The following is a 12849-nucleotide window of genomic DNA, read 5'->3' as shown; positions in this document are numbered from 1 at the left end:
AAAATAAATAATAAAACTACTGTTTAGTACAGGTGGCTCTACTTAATACTCAGGAATGACCTATAAGAGAAACTGATCTTGCCCTCAGTCTTTCCCAGCATCAGGGTCTTTTCCAGTGAGTTGGCTTTTCACATCAGGTGGCTTCCAAAGGATATTCAGCATCAATCCTGATTCAGCTTCAGCATCAGTCATTCCAATAAATATTCAGGGTTGGTTTCCTTAAGGATTGACAGGTTTGATTTCCTTGCTGTCCAAGGGACACTCAAAAGCCTTCTCCAGCTCCACAATTCAAAAGCATCAATTCTTCAGTGCTCAGCCTTCTTTATGGTCCAGCTCTCACATCCATACATTACTACTGGAAAAACTGTAGTCTGACTATACGGATGTTTGTTGGCAAAGTGATGTCTTTGCTTTTTTATATGCTATCTAGATTGTTCATAGCTTTTCTTCCAAGGGCTGTCTTAATCAGGGCTGCGGTCACCATCACAGTGATTTTGGAGCCCAAGAAAATAAAGTCTGTCATTTTTTCCATTTTTTTCCCATCTATTTACCATGAATTGATAGGAGTGTGTGCCACGATCTTAGTTTTTTGACTCTTGAATTTTAAGCCAGATTTTTCACTCTCTTCTTTGACTTTCATTAAGAATCTCTTTAGTTCCTCCTCACTTTCTGCCATAAGGGTGGTGTATCTTCATATCTCAAGTTACCAAAATTTCTCCCAGCAATAATCAATTTCAGCTTGAGTTTCATCCCGCCTGGGATTTCACATGATATATTCTGCGTACAAGTCAAATAAGCAGGGTGACAATATACAGCCTTGACGTACTCCTTTCCCAATTTGGAACCAGTTTGTTTTTCCATGTCCCGTTCTAACTGTTGCTTCTTGACCTGCATACAGGTTTCTCAGGAGGAAGGACAGGTGCTCTGGTATTTCCATCTCTTGAAGAATTTTCCAAGTTTGTTGTGATCAACACAGTCAAATGCTTTAGTGTAGGCAATGAAGCAGAATTAGATATTTTTTTGGAATTCCCTTGCTTTTACTATGATCCAGAGGACTTTGGCAATTTGTTCTTTGGTTCCTCTGCCTTTTCTAAATCCAGTTTGAACATCTGGAAGTATTCAGTTTACATACTGTTGAAGTCTAGCTTGAAGGATTTTAAGCATTACCTTGCTAGCATGTGAAAAGAGTGCAATTGTGCAGTAGTTTGAATATTCTTTGGCACTGTTCCTTTTTGAGAATGGAATGAAAACTGATATTTTCCAGTTCTGTTGGCCACTGCTGAGTTTTCCAAATTTGCTGGCATATCAAGTGCAGCGCTTTCACAGCATCATCTTTTAGAATTTGAAATAGCTCAACTGGAATTCCAACACCTCCACTAGCTTTGTTTGTAGTGATGCTTCCTAAGGCCCACTTGACTTCACATTCCAGCATGTCTGGCTCTAGGTAAGTGATCACATCATTGTGATTATCTGGGTCTTGAAGATCTTTTTTGTACAGTTCTTCTGTGTATTCTTACGACCTCTAAGGCATATTAAATGATTAAGTTCCTGTAGAGGAAAGTGAAAAATATCTCTTGTGAAAGATGTGAAAAACATAAAGCATAATGCAAAGAAACAATATATTACACTTAAAAATTAATTATATATGCTTATGTGCTGCACTCAATATGCCAGAAAACTTGGAAAACTCAGCAGTGGCCACAGGACTGGAAAAGGTCAGTTTTCATTCCAATCCCAAAGAAAGGCAATGCCAAATAATGCTCAAACTACCACACAATTGCACTCATCTCACACACTAGTAAAGTTATGTTCAAAATTATCCAAGCCAGGCTTCAGCAATACATGAACCATGAACTTCCTGATGTTCAAGCTGGTTTTAGAAAAGGCAGAGGAACAAGAGATCAAATTGCCAACATCCACTGGATCATGGAAAAAGCAAGAGAGTTCCAGAAAAACATCTATTTCTGCTTTATTGACTATGCCAAAGCCTTTGACTCTGTGGATCACAATAAACTGTGAAACATTCTGAGAGAGATGGGAATACCAGACCACCTGACCTGACTTTTGAGAAATCTGTATGCAGGTCAGGAGGCAACAGTTCGAACTAGATATGGAACAACAGACTGGATCCAAATAGGAAAAGGAGTACGTCAAGGCTGTATGTTGTCACCCTACTTATTTAACTTATATGCAGAGTACATCATGAGAAATGCTGGACTGGAAGAAACACAAGCTGGAATCAAGATTGCCGGGAGAAATATCAATAATCTCAGGATCAATAACCTCAGATATGCAGATGACACCATCCTTATGGAAGAAAGTGAAGAGACCTAAAAAGTCTCGTGATGAAAGTAAAAGAGGAGGTGAAAAACTTGGCTTAAAGCTCAACATTCAGAAAACGAAGATCATGGCATCTGGTCCCATCACTTCATGGGAAATAGATGGGGAAACAGTGGAAACAGTGTCAGACTTTATTTTTTGGGGCTCCAAAATCACTGCAGATGGTGACTGCAGCCATGAAATTAAATGATGCTTACTCCTTGGAAGAAAATTTATGACCAACCTAGGTAGCATATTGAAAAGCAGAGACATTACTTTGCCAACAAAGGTCCGTCTAGTCAAGGCTATGGTTTTTCCAGTGGTCATGTATGCATGTGAGAGATGGATTGTGAAGAAGGCTGAACGCGAAAGAATTGATGCTTTTGAGCTGTGGTGTTGGAGAAGACTCTTGAGAGTCCCTTGGACTGCAAGGAGATCCAACCAGTCCATTCTGAAGAAGATCAGCCCTGGGCTTTCTTTGGAAGGAAAGATGCTAAAGCTGAAACTCCAGTACTTTGGCCACCTCATGCAAAGAGTTGACTCATTGGAAAAGACTTTGATGCTGGGAGGGATTGGGGGCACGAGGAGAAGGGGATGACAGAGGATAAGATGGGTGGATGGCATCACTGACTCGATGGATGTGAGTTGGGTGAACTTCGGGAGTTGGTGATGGACATGGAGGACTGGCATGCTGTAGATCATGGGGTTGCAAAGAGTTGGGCACCACTGAGTGACTGAACTGAACTGAATTACTTTACAATAATGTAGTGGTTTTGTCCATACCTTGACATGAATCAGCTGTGGGTGTACATGTGTCCCTCATCCTGATCCTCCCTCCTCCTCCCTCCCCATCCCATCTCTCAGGATTGTCCTAGTGCACTGGCTCTGTGTGCCCTATTTCATGCATTGAACTTGAACAGGTGATCTATTTCACATATGGTAACATACACGTTTCAATGTTATTCTCTCAAATCATCCCAACCCTGTCCTCTCCCACAGAGTCCAAAAGTCTGTTCTTTATATCTGGTTTTTTTTTTTTTTTGCTGTCTCGCATATAGTGTCATCGTTACCATCTTTCTAAATTCCATCAGTTCAGTTAAGTTCAGTCACTCAGTCGTGTCCGACTCTTTGCGACCCCATGAATCACAGCATGCCAGGCCTCCCTGTCCATCACCAACTCCCAGAGTTCACTCAGACTCACGTCCATTGAGTCATGATGCCATCCGGCCATCTCATCCTCTGTTGTCCCCTTCTCCTCCTGCCCCCAACCCCTCCCAGCATCAGAGTCTTTTCCAATGAGTCAACTCTTCGCATGAGGTGGCCAAAGTACTGGAGTTTCAGCTTTAGCATCTTTCCTTCCAAAGAAAGCCCAGGGCTGATCTCCTTCAGAATGGACTGGTTGGATCTCCTTGCAGTCCAAGGGACTCTCAAGAGTCTTCTCCAACACCACAGTTCAAAAGCATCAATTCTTTGGTGCTCAGCTTTCTTCACAGTCCAACTCTCACATGCATACATGACCACTGGAAAAATCATAGCCTTGACTAGACAGACATTTGTTGGCAAAGTAATGTCTCCACTTTTCAACATGTTATCTACGTTGGTCATAAATTTTCTTCCAAGGAGTAAGCGTCATTTAATTTCATGGCTGCAGTCACCATCTGCAGTGATTTTGGAGCCCCAAAAATAAAGTCTGACACTGTTTCCACTGTTTCCCCATCTATTTCCCATGAAGTGATGGGACCGGATGCCATTATCTTCGTTTTCTGAATGTTGAGCTTTAAGCCAACTTTCTCACTCTCTACTTTCACTTTCATCAAGAGGCTCTTTAGTTCCTCTTCACTTTCTGCCATAAGGGTGGTGTCATCTCCATATCTGAGGTTATTGATATTTCTCCCAGCAATCTTGATTCTAGCTTTTTTTCTTCCAGCCCAGCATTTCTTGTGATGTATTCTGCATATAAATTAAATAAGCAGGGTGACAATATATAGCCTTGATGTACTCCTTTTCCTATTTGGAACCAGTCTGTTGTTCCATGTCCAGTTCTAACTGTTGCTTCCTGACCTGCATATAGGTTTCTCAAGAGGCAAGTCAGGTGTTCCATATGTATGCCTTAATGTACTGTATTGGTGTTTTTCTTTCTGACTTACAATTTTGTAGTGGTGCCAAACATCTACATGAATCAACCATGGTGAACATGTGTTACCCATGCAGAACCCCTCTCCCACATCTCTCCCATCCCATCCCCCAGGGTCATCCCAGTGCACCAGCCGTGAGCACCCTGTCTCATGCATCAAACCTGGACCAGCAATCCGCTTCACATATGATAATATACAAGTTTCAATGCTACCCTCTCAAACCATCCCACCCTCGCCTTCTCTCCCACAGAGTCCAAAAGACTGCTCTTTACATCTGTGTCTCTTTAGCTGTCTCACATATAGGGCCAATATCACTATCTTTATAAATTCCATATACATGTGTTAGTATATGGTATTGATGTTTTTATTTCTGACTTACTTTACTCTGTATGATAGGCTCCAGTTTCATCCATCTCATTAGAACTGATTCAAATGCATTCTTTTTAAAGGCTGAGTAATATTCCTTTGTGGATATGTACCACAGCTTTCTTATCCATTTGTCTACCGATGGACATCTAGGTTGTTTCCACATCCTGGCTATTGTAAACAGTGTTGCAATGAAATTGGGGTACACATGTCTCTTTCAATTCTGGTTTCTTCAGTGTGTATGCCCAGCAGTGAGATTGCTGGGTCATATGGTACTTCTATTTCCAGTTTTTAAGGAATCTCCACACTGTTCTCCATAGTGGCTGTACCAGTTTGCATTCCCACAAATGGTGTAAGAGGGTTCCTTTTTCTCCACAGCCTCTCCAGCATTTATTGTTTGTAGACTTTTAGATAGCAGCCATTCTGACTGGCATGAGATAGTACCTCATTGTGGTTTTGATTTGTATTTCTCTGAGAATGAGTGATGTGGAGCATCTTTTCATGTGTTTGTTAGCCATCTGTATGTCTTCTTTGAAGAAATGTCTGTTTAGTTCTTTGGCCCACTTTTTGATTGAGTCGTTTATTTTTTCTGGAACTGAGCTGCAGGAGTTGCTTGTATATTTTTGAGATTAATTCTTTGTCAGTTGCTTTGTTTGCTATTGTTTTCTCCCATTCTGAAGGCTGTCTTTTCATCTTGCTTATAGTTTTCTTTTTTGTGCAAAGCTTTTAATTTTAATTAGATCCCATTTGTTTATTTTTGCTTTTATTTGCATAAAACCACCTCTGGGAGGTGGTTCATAGAGAATCCTGCTATGATTTATGTCAGAGGGTGTTTTGCCTATGTTTTCCTCTAGGAGGTTTATAGTTTCTGGTCTTACATTTAGATCTTTAATCCATTTTGTGTTTATTTTTGTGTATGGTGCTAGAAAGTGTTCTATTTTCATTCTTTTACAGGTAGATGACCAGTATTCCAAGCACCACTTGTTAAAGAGATTGTCTTTTCTCCATTGTATATTCTTGCCTCCTTTGTCAAAGATAAGGTGTCCATAGGTGCGTGGATTTATCTCTGGGCTTTCTATTTTGTTTCATTGATCTATATTTCTGTCTTTGTGTCAGTACCATACTATCTTGATGATTGTAGCTTTGTAGTGTAGCCTGAAGTCAGGCAGGTTGATTTCTCCAGTTCCAGTCTTCTTTCTCAAGATTGCTTTGGCTATTCAAGGTTTTTTGTATTTCCATACAAATTGTGAAATTATTTGTTTTAGTTCTCTGAAAAATACCATTGATAGCTTGATAGGGATTGCATTGAATCTATAGATTGCTTTTGGTCATATACTTATTTTCACTATATTGATTCTTCCAATCCATGAACAGTATATTTTTCCATCTATTTGTGTCATCTTTGACTTAGTTCATCAGTGTTTCATAGTTTTCTATATATAGATCTTTTGTTTCTTTAGGTAGATTTATTCCTAAATACTTTATTCTTTTCATTGCAATGGTGAATGGAATTGTTTCCTTAATTTCTCTTTCTGTTTTTTCATTGTTGGTGTATAGGAATACAAGGGATTTCTGGTTGTTAACTTTATATCCTGCAACTTTATTATATTCATTGATTAGGTCTAGTAACTTTCCTGTGGAATCTTTAGGATTTTCTATGTAGAGGATCATGTCATCTGTGAACAGTGAGAGTTTTGCTTCTTCTTTCCCAATCTGGAATCCTTTTGTTTTATTTCTTCTCTGATTGCTGTGGCTAAAACTTCCAAGACTATGTTGAATAGTAGTGGTGAGAATGAACATCCTTGTCTTGTTCCTGACTTTAGGGGAAATGCTTTCAATTTTTTTACCATTGAGGATAATATTTGCTGTGGGTTTATCATATATGGCTTTTATTATGTTGAGGTATGTTCATTCTATGCCTGCTTTCTGAAGGGTTTTTATCATAAATTGATGTTGAATTTCGTCAAAGGTTTTCTCTGCATCTATTGAGATAATCATATGGTTTTTATCCTTCAATTTATTAATGTGGTGTATCACATTGATTGGTTTGCAGATATTAAAGAATTCTTGCATTCCCTGGGATAAAGCCCACTTGGTCATGGTGTATGATCTTTTTAATATATTGTTGGATTTTGTTTGCTAGAATTTTGTTGAGGATTTTTGCATCTATGCTCATCAGTGATATTGACCTGTAGTTTTCTTTTTTTGTGGCATCTTTGTCTGGTTTTGGTATTAGGGTGATGTTGGCCTCATAGAATGAGTTTGGAAGTTTACCTTCCTCTGCAATTTTCTGGAAGAGTTTGAGTAGGATAGGTGTTAACTCTTCTTTAAATATTTTGTAGAATTCAGCTGTGAAGCCCTCTGGTCCTGGGCTTTTGTTTGCTGGAAGATTTCTGATTACAATTTTGATTTCTGTGCTTGTAATGGGTCTGTTAAGATTTTCTATTTGTTACTGGTTCAGTTTTGGAAGGTTGTACTTTTCTAAGAATTTTCCCATTTGTTCCAAGTTAACCATTTTATTGGCATATAGTTGCTGATAGTCATCTCTTATGATCCTTTGTATTTCTGTGTTGTCTGTTGTGATTTCTCCATTTTCATTTCTAATTTTGTTGATTTGATTCTTCTCCCTTTGTTTCATGATGAGTCTAGCTAATGGTTTGTCTATTTTATTTATCTTCTGAAGGAACCAGCTTTTACCTTTGTTGATTTATGGTATGATCTCTTTTGTCTTTTTCATTTATTTCTGCCCCGATTTTTATGATATCTTTCCTTCTACTAACCATGGGGTTCTTCATTTCTTCCTTTTCTAATTGCTTTGGGTGTAGAGATAGGTTATTTATTTGAATTTTCCCTTGTTTCTTGAGGTAAGCTTGTATTGCTATGAACCTTCCCTTAGCACTGCTTTTACTGAATCCCATAGGTTTGGGGTTGTTATGTTTTCATTTTCATTCATTTGTATGCATATTTTAATTTGATTTTTTATTTCTTCTGTGATTTGTTGGTTATTTAGAAGCATGTTGTTTCACCTCCAGATGTTTGTATTTTTAATAGTGTTTTTTTCCTGTAGTTGACATCTAATCTTACCATATCGTGATCAGAAAAGATGCTTGGAATGATTTCTTTTTTTTTTTTTCGAATTTACCAAGGCTAGACTTATGGCCCAGGATGTGATCTATCCTGGAGAAGGCTCCATGTGTACTTGAGAAAAAGGTGAAATTCATTGTTTGGGGGTGAAATATCCTATAGATATCAATTAGGTCTAACTGGTCCATTGTATCATTTAAAGTTTGTGTTTCCTTGCTAATTTTCTGTTTAGTTGATCTATCCATAGGTGTGAGTGGGGTAAAGTTTCCCACTATTATTGTACTGCTGTTAATTTCCCCTTTCATACTTGTTAACGTTTGCCTTACATATTGTGGTGCTCCTCTGTTGGGTGCATATATATTTACAATTGTTATATCTTCTTCTTGAATTTACCCTTTGATTATTATGTAGTGTCCTTCTTTGTCTCTTTTCACGACCTTTATTTCAAAGTCTATTTTATCTGATTTGAGTATTGCTACTCCTGCTTTCTTTTGGTCTTTGTGTGAAATATCTTTTTCCAGCCCTTCACTCCCAGTCTGTATGTGTCATTTGTTTTGAGGTGGGTCTCTTGTAGACAGCATATATAGGGGTCTTGTTTTTGTATCCATTCAGCCAGTCTTTGTCTTTTGGTTGGGCATTCAACCGATTTACATTTAAGGTAATAATTGATAAGTATGATCCCATTGCCATTTACTTTGTTGTTTTGGATTTGAGTTTATAAACCTTTTCTGTGTTTCCTGTCTAGAGAAGATACTCTAGCATTTGTTGAAGAGTTGGTTTGGTGGTGCTGAAATCTCTCAGCTTTTGCTTGTCTGTAAAGCTTTTCATTTCTCCATATTTGAATGGGACTTTTGCCAGGTACAGTAATCTGGGCTGTAGGTTTTTCTCTTTAATCACTTTAAGTATGTCCTGCCATGGGAATCCGCTTGTGTGTTTGTTGTTTTTCCCTTGCTGCTTTTAATATTTGTTCTTTGTGCTTGATCTTTGTTAATTTTACTAACATGTATCTTGGGGTGTTTCACCTTGTGTTTATCCTGTCTGGGACTCTCTGGGTTTCTTGGACTTGGGTGGCTATTTCCTTCCTCATTTTAGGGAATTTTCAACTATTATCTCCTCAAGTATTTTCTCATGGCCTTTCTTTTTGTCTTCTTATTCTGGGACTCCTAGAATTCAAATTTTGGGGTGTTTGACATTGTCCCAGAGGTCTCTGAGGTTATCCTCATTTCTTTTAATTCTTTTTTCTTTTTTCCTCTCTGCTTCATTTATTTCCACCGTTCTATTTTCCACCTCACTCATTTTATCTTCTGCCTCAGTTATTCTACTGTTGGTTGCCTCCAGCGTGTTTTTGATCTCAGTTATTGCATTATTCATTATTGATTGACTCTATTTTATTTCTTCTAGGTCCTTGTTAAACATTTCTTGCATCTTCTCAGTCTTTATCTCCAGACTATTAATTTGTAACTTCACTTTGTTTTCAAGATTTTGGATCATTTTTACTATCATTATCCTGAATTCTTTTTCAGGTAGACTCCCTCTATAATCCTCTTTGGTTTGGTGGGCATTTATCATGTTCCTTTACCTGCTGAATATTTCTCTGCCTTTTCATCTTGTTTAGATTGTTGTGTTTGCAGTGGCCTTTCTGTATGCTGGGAGTTTGTGGTTCCTCTTTATTGTGGGGGTTCCTCCCTGTGGTTGGGGTTGGACAATTGGCTTGTCAAGGATTCATGATTAGGGAAGCTTGTGTTGGTTTTCTGGTGGGTGAAGCTGGATCTCTTCTCTCTGGGGTGCAGTGAAGTGTCCAGTAGTGAGTTTTGAGGTGCCTATGGCCTTCATGTGACTTTGGGAAGCCTGTATATTAATGTTCAGGGCTATGTTCCTGCATTGCTGGAGAATTAGCATGGTGTGCCTTGCTCTAGAACTTATTGGCTCTTGGGTAGAGCTTGGTTTCAATGTAGGTATGGAACCTTTTGGATGAGCTCTTGTTGATTAATGTTCCCTGGAGTCAGGGCTTTTCTGGTGTTCTCAAGTTTTTGATTTAAGCCTCCTGCCTCTGGTTTACAGTAGCCTCAAGACTTTTCCATCCATACTGGACCAATGATAAAACATCTAGGTTAATGGAGAAAAGATTCTCCACAGTAAGGTACATCCAGAGAGGTTCTCAGAATACATTAAGAAGAGAAGAGGGAGTAGGGAGATAGAGGTGACCAGGAGGAAAAAAGGGGGAATCAAAAGGGGAGAGAGCAATATAGCCAATAATCAGTTCCCTATGTGCTTTCCGCAGCCTGGAACACTCACAGAGGCTCACAGAGTTATGTAGAGAAGAGAAGAGGGAGGAAGGAGATAGAGGAGACCAGGAAGAGAAGAGAGGGTGTCAAAAGGAGAGAGACAGGTCTAACCAGTAATCAGTTCCCTAAGTGTTCTCCACAGCCTGGAGTACCCAAAGAGATTCATGGAGTTGGGTAGAGAAGAGAAGGGGGAGGGAAGATCTGGGGAAGAAAAAGGAGAGTCAAAAGGGGGAGAGGGCAATCAAGCCAGTAATCGCACTCCTAAGGAAAAATGGGTACTGAAGATTGGATTCTTAAAGGTACAAAATTAACAAATACAAAAAAGCAAAGATTAAAAATCTAGAGTAGAGGTTATACTCCCAAAATACAATATTTTTAAAAAATCACAAAAATTATAAAAAATATATTTGAAATTTGCTTTAAAAATAGGTGTTTTGTGGTTTTTTTGCAAGGTAATAGTAGGTTATAACAATGAAAATTGAAGGTGTAGTAAAGGACTTGAAACAAAAATAAATTAAATTTTAAAAATGTAATAATAGTAAAATATATCTAGAAATTTCTCTGGAGCTGTTGCAGACAGTGTGGGTGTGTGGGGTCACTTCAGTTTCAGATAGTTCCTTGTTCCAACTTATACTTCTCAAGGTCTATAGGCCCCTTCAATGTAGCTGGTGCTAACTACAGTATTTTAATCTGTTGCACCTGTCACTTCCAAAGCAGTTCCCTCTGTTTATTTTGGCTTCTTCTGTTTGCAAGTCTCTTCAGTGTCTGATTATCACCCTGACACAGGGGGAAGAGGTGGTCACTTAGTTAGGCTCATTTGTTCAGTTGTGCTGTGGGGAGGGAGGAACACTGCAAACAAATATCACTGACATGTGTGGGGAGTGCTCGCAGTGTCTAGGCCACACTGGGTTTGCCCCTACACACAGTGTGTCCCAGTCTACACTGTCTCAGGCTCCAGGTTGCTCTTCAGGGGATCTGTCTAAAGCAGACCCTGGGTTGAGTGCACTTCCCAGGTCTAAGCCACTCAGGTTCAGGTTCTCGGGTACTCCACAAAGGCACAGACTCGGTTGGGCCTGCGTTTTTTGCCCTTCCCAGGTCTGAGCAGCTCAGGTAAACAGGTGCTTGGTGAGCACACTCTCCCCAGGTGGGGTGGTGCATCTTATCACCTCCCTGGTCCCAGCCGCTTGGTTTCCTGGGTGCGCAGCAGGAGCACCATCTCAGGTGTGCCCTGTGTCTCTTCTGGGGAGCTGATCTCTGGCAGCAACCCTCCTGGTGGATGTCAACCATCCAGGATCCCAGGTAGACTTGGTTAGCAACTAGGGGCCTGCTCACAGTTTGGTAGAGGATACCATCTCTGGGGCCAAGATTGCCCCTCTCCCTCCAGCTCTGGCTGTCGCCTGCCTGTCTCTCTGCCTCCAATGGGGGATGAGCTGGTCAGCAGCTGGCTAGCTCTACTCTGGTATTCACTCAGTCCTTTGCTGTGTGTTTGTGCCTGGAAGTGCCTTAGGTTAGAGCTTTTTGCAAGCAAGTTTTCTCTCTCTCTGTCTTTCTTTTTCTTTTTTTGTCTCTGGCTATCCCACAGTTTGGGTTGCTATCTCATGTTAGCTCCCTCAGATTGTCCTCAGGGCATTCAGGCCCAGTCCTTATCCTAAGCAATGCAGCCCGTGCCTCCCTGTTCAGTCCCCATTTGCTGGTGGCAGATGTGAGTGTCTGGGCTAATTCTCTGCTGCGAGTTGTGGTTAGGTCCATAATCTGTGGGTTTTATTTATTTATCTTTTCCTCCTGATTATGTTACCCTCTATATTCCAAAATTCCCCATAGACCCGCCAGTGAGAGGGTTTCCTGTTGTTTGGAAACTTCTCCTCTTTCATGACTCCCTTCCCAGGATGGGTCTCCATCCCTAAGTATTTTGTCTCTCTTTTTATCTTTTATATTTTGTCCTACCTCCTTTCAAAGATGATGGGCTGCCTTTCTGGGTGCCTGGTGTCCTCTTCCAGCTTTCAGAAGTTGTTTTGTGGAATTTGCTCAGTGTTCAAATGATATTTCAATGAAGTTATGGGAGAGAAAGTGGTCTTCCCATCCTATTCCTCTGCCATCTTAGGACTGCCCCCTATTTCCATTTTTTAAAGGAATCTCCACACTCTTCACAGTGGCTGTACTAGTTTGCATTCCCACCAACAGTGTAAGAGGGTTCCCTTTTCTCAGCATCCTCTCCAGCATTTATTGTTTGAGGACTTTTTGATAGCAACCATTCTGACTGGTGTGAAATGGTACCTCATTGTGATTTTGATTTGCATTTCTCTGATAATGAGTGCTGTTGAGCATCTTTTCATGTATTTGTTAACCATCTGTATGTCTTCTTTGGAGAAATGTCTGTTTAGTTCTTTGGCCCAAATTGATTGGGTCATTTATTTTTCTGGAATTGAGCTGCATGAGCTGCTTGTATATTTTTGAGATTAGTTGTTTGTCAGTTGCTTCATTTGTTATCATTTTCTCCCATTCTGAAGTCTGTCTTTTCACCTTACTTATAGTTTTCTTCATTGTGCAAAAGATTTTAAGTTTAATTAGGTCCCATTTGTTTATTTTTGCTTTTATTTGCATTACTCTGGGAGGTGGGTCATAGAGGATCCTGCTATGATTTATGTCAGAGTGTTTTACTT

The sequence above is a fragment of the Capricornis sumatraensis genome, chromosome 4 (assembly GCF_032405125.1).
Source record: "Capricornis sumatraensis isolate serow.1 chromosome 4, serow.2, whole genome shotgun sequence".
NCBI lineage: Eukaryota > Metazoa > Chordata > Mammalia > Artiodactyla > Bovidae > Capricornis > Capricornis sumatraensis.
The sequence above is the reverse complement of the archived record's forward strand: the minus strand, read 5'-3'. Positions refer to the sequence as shown.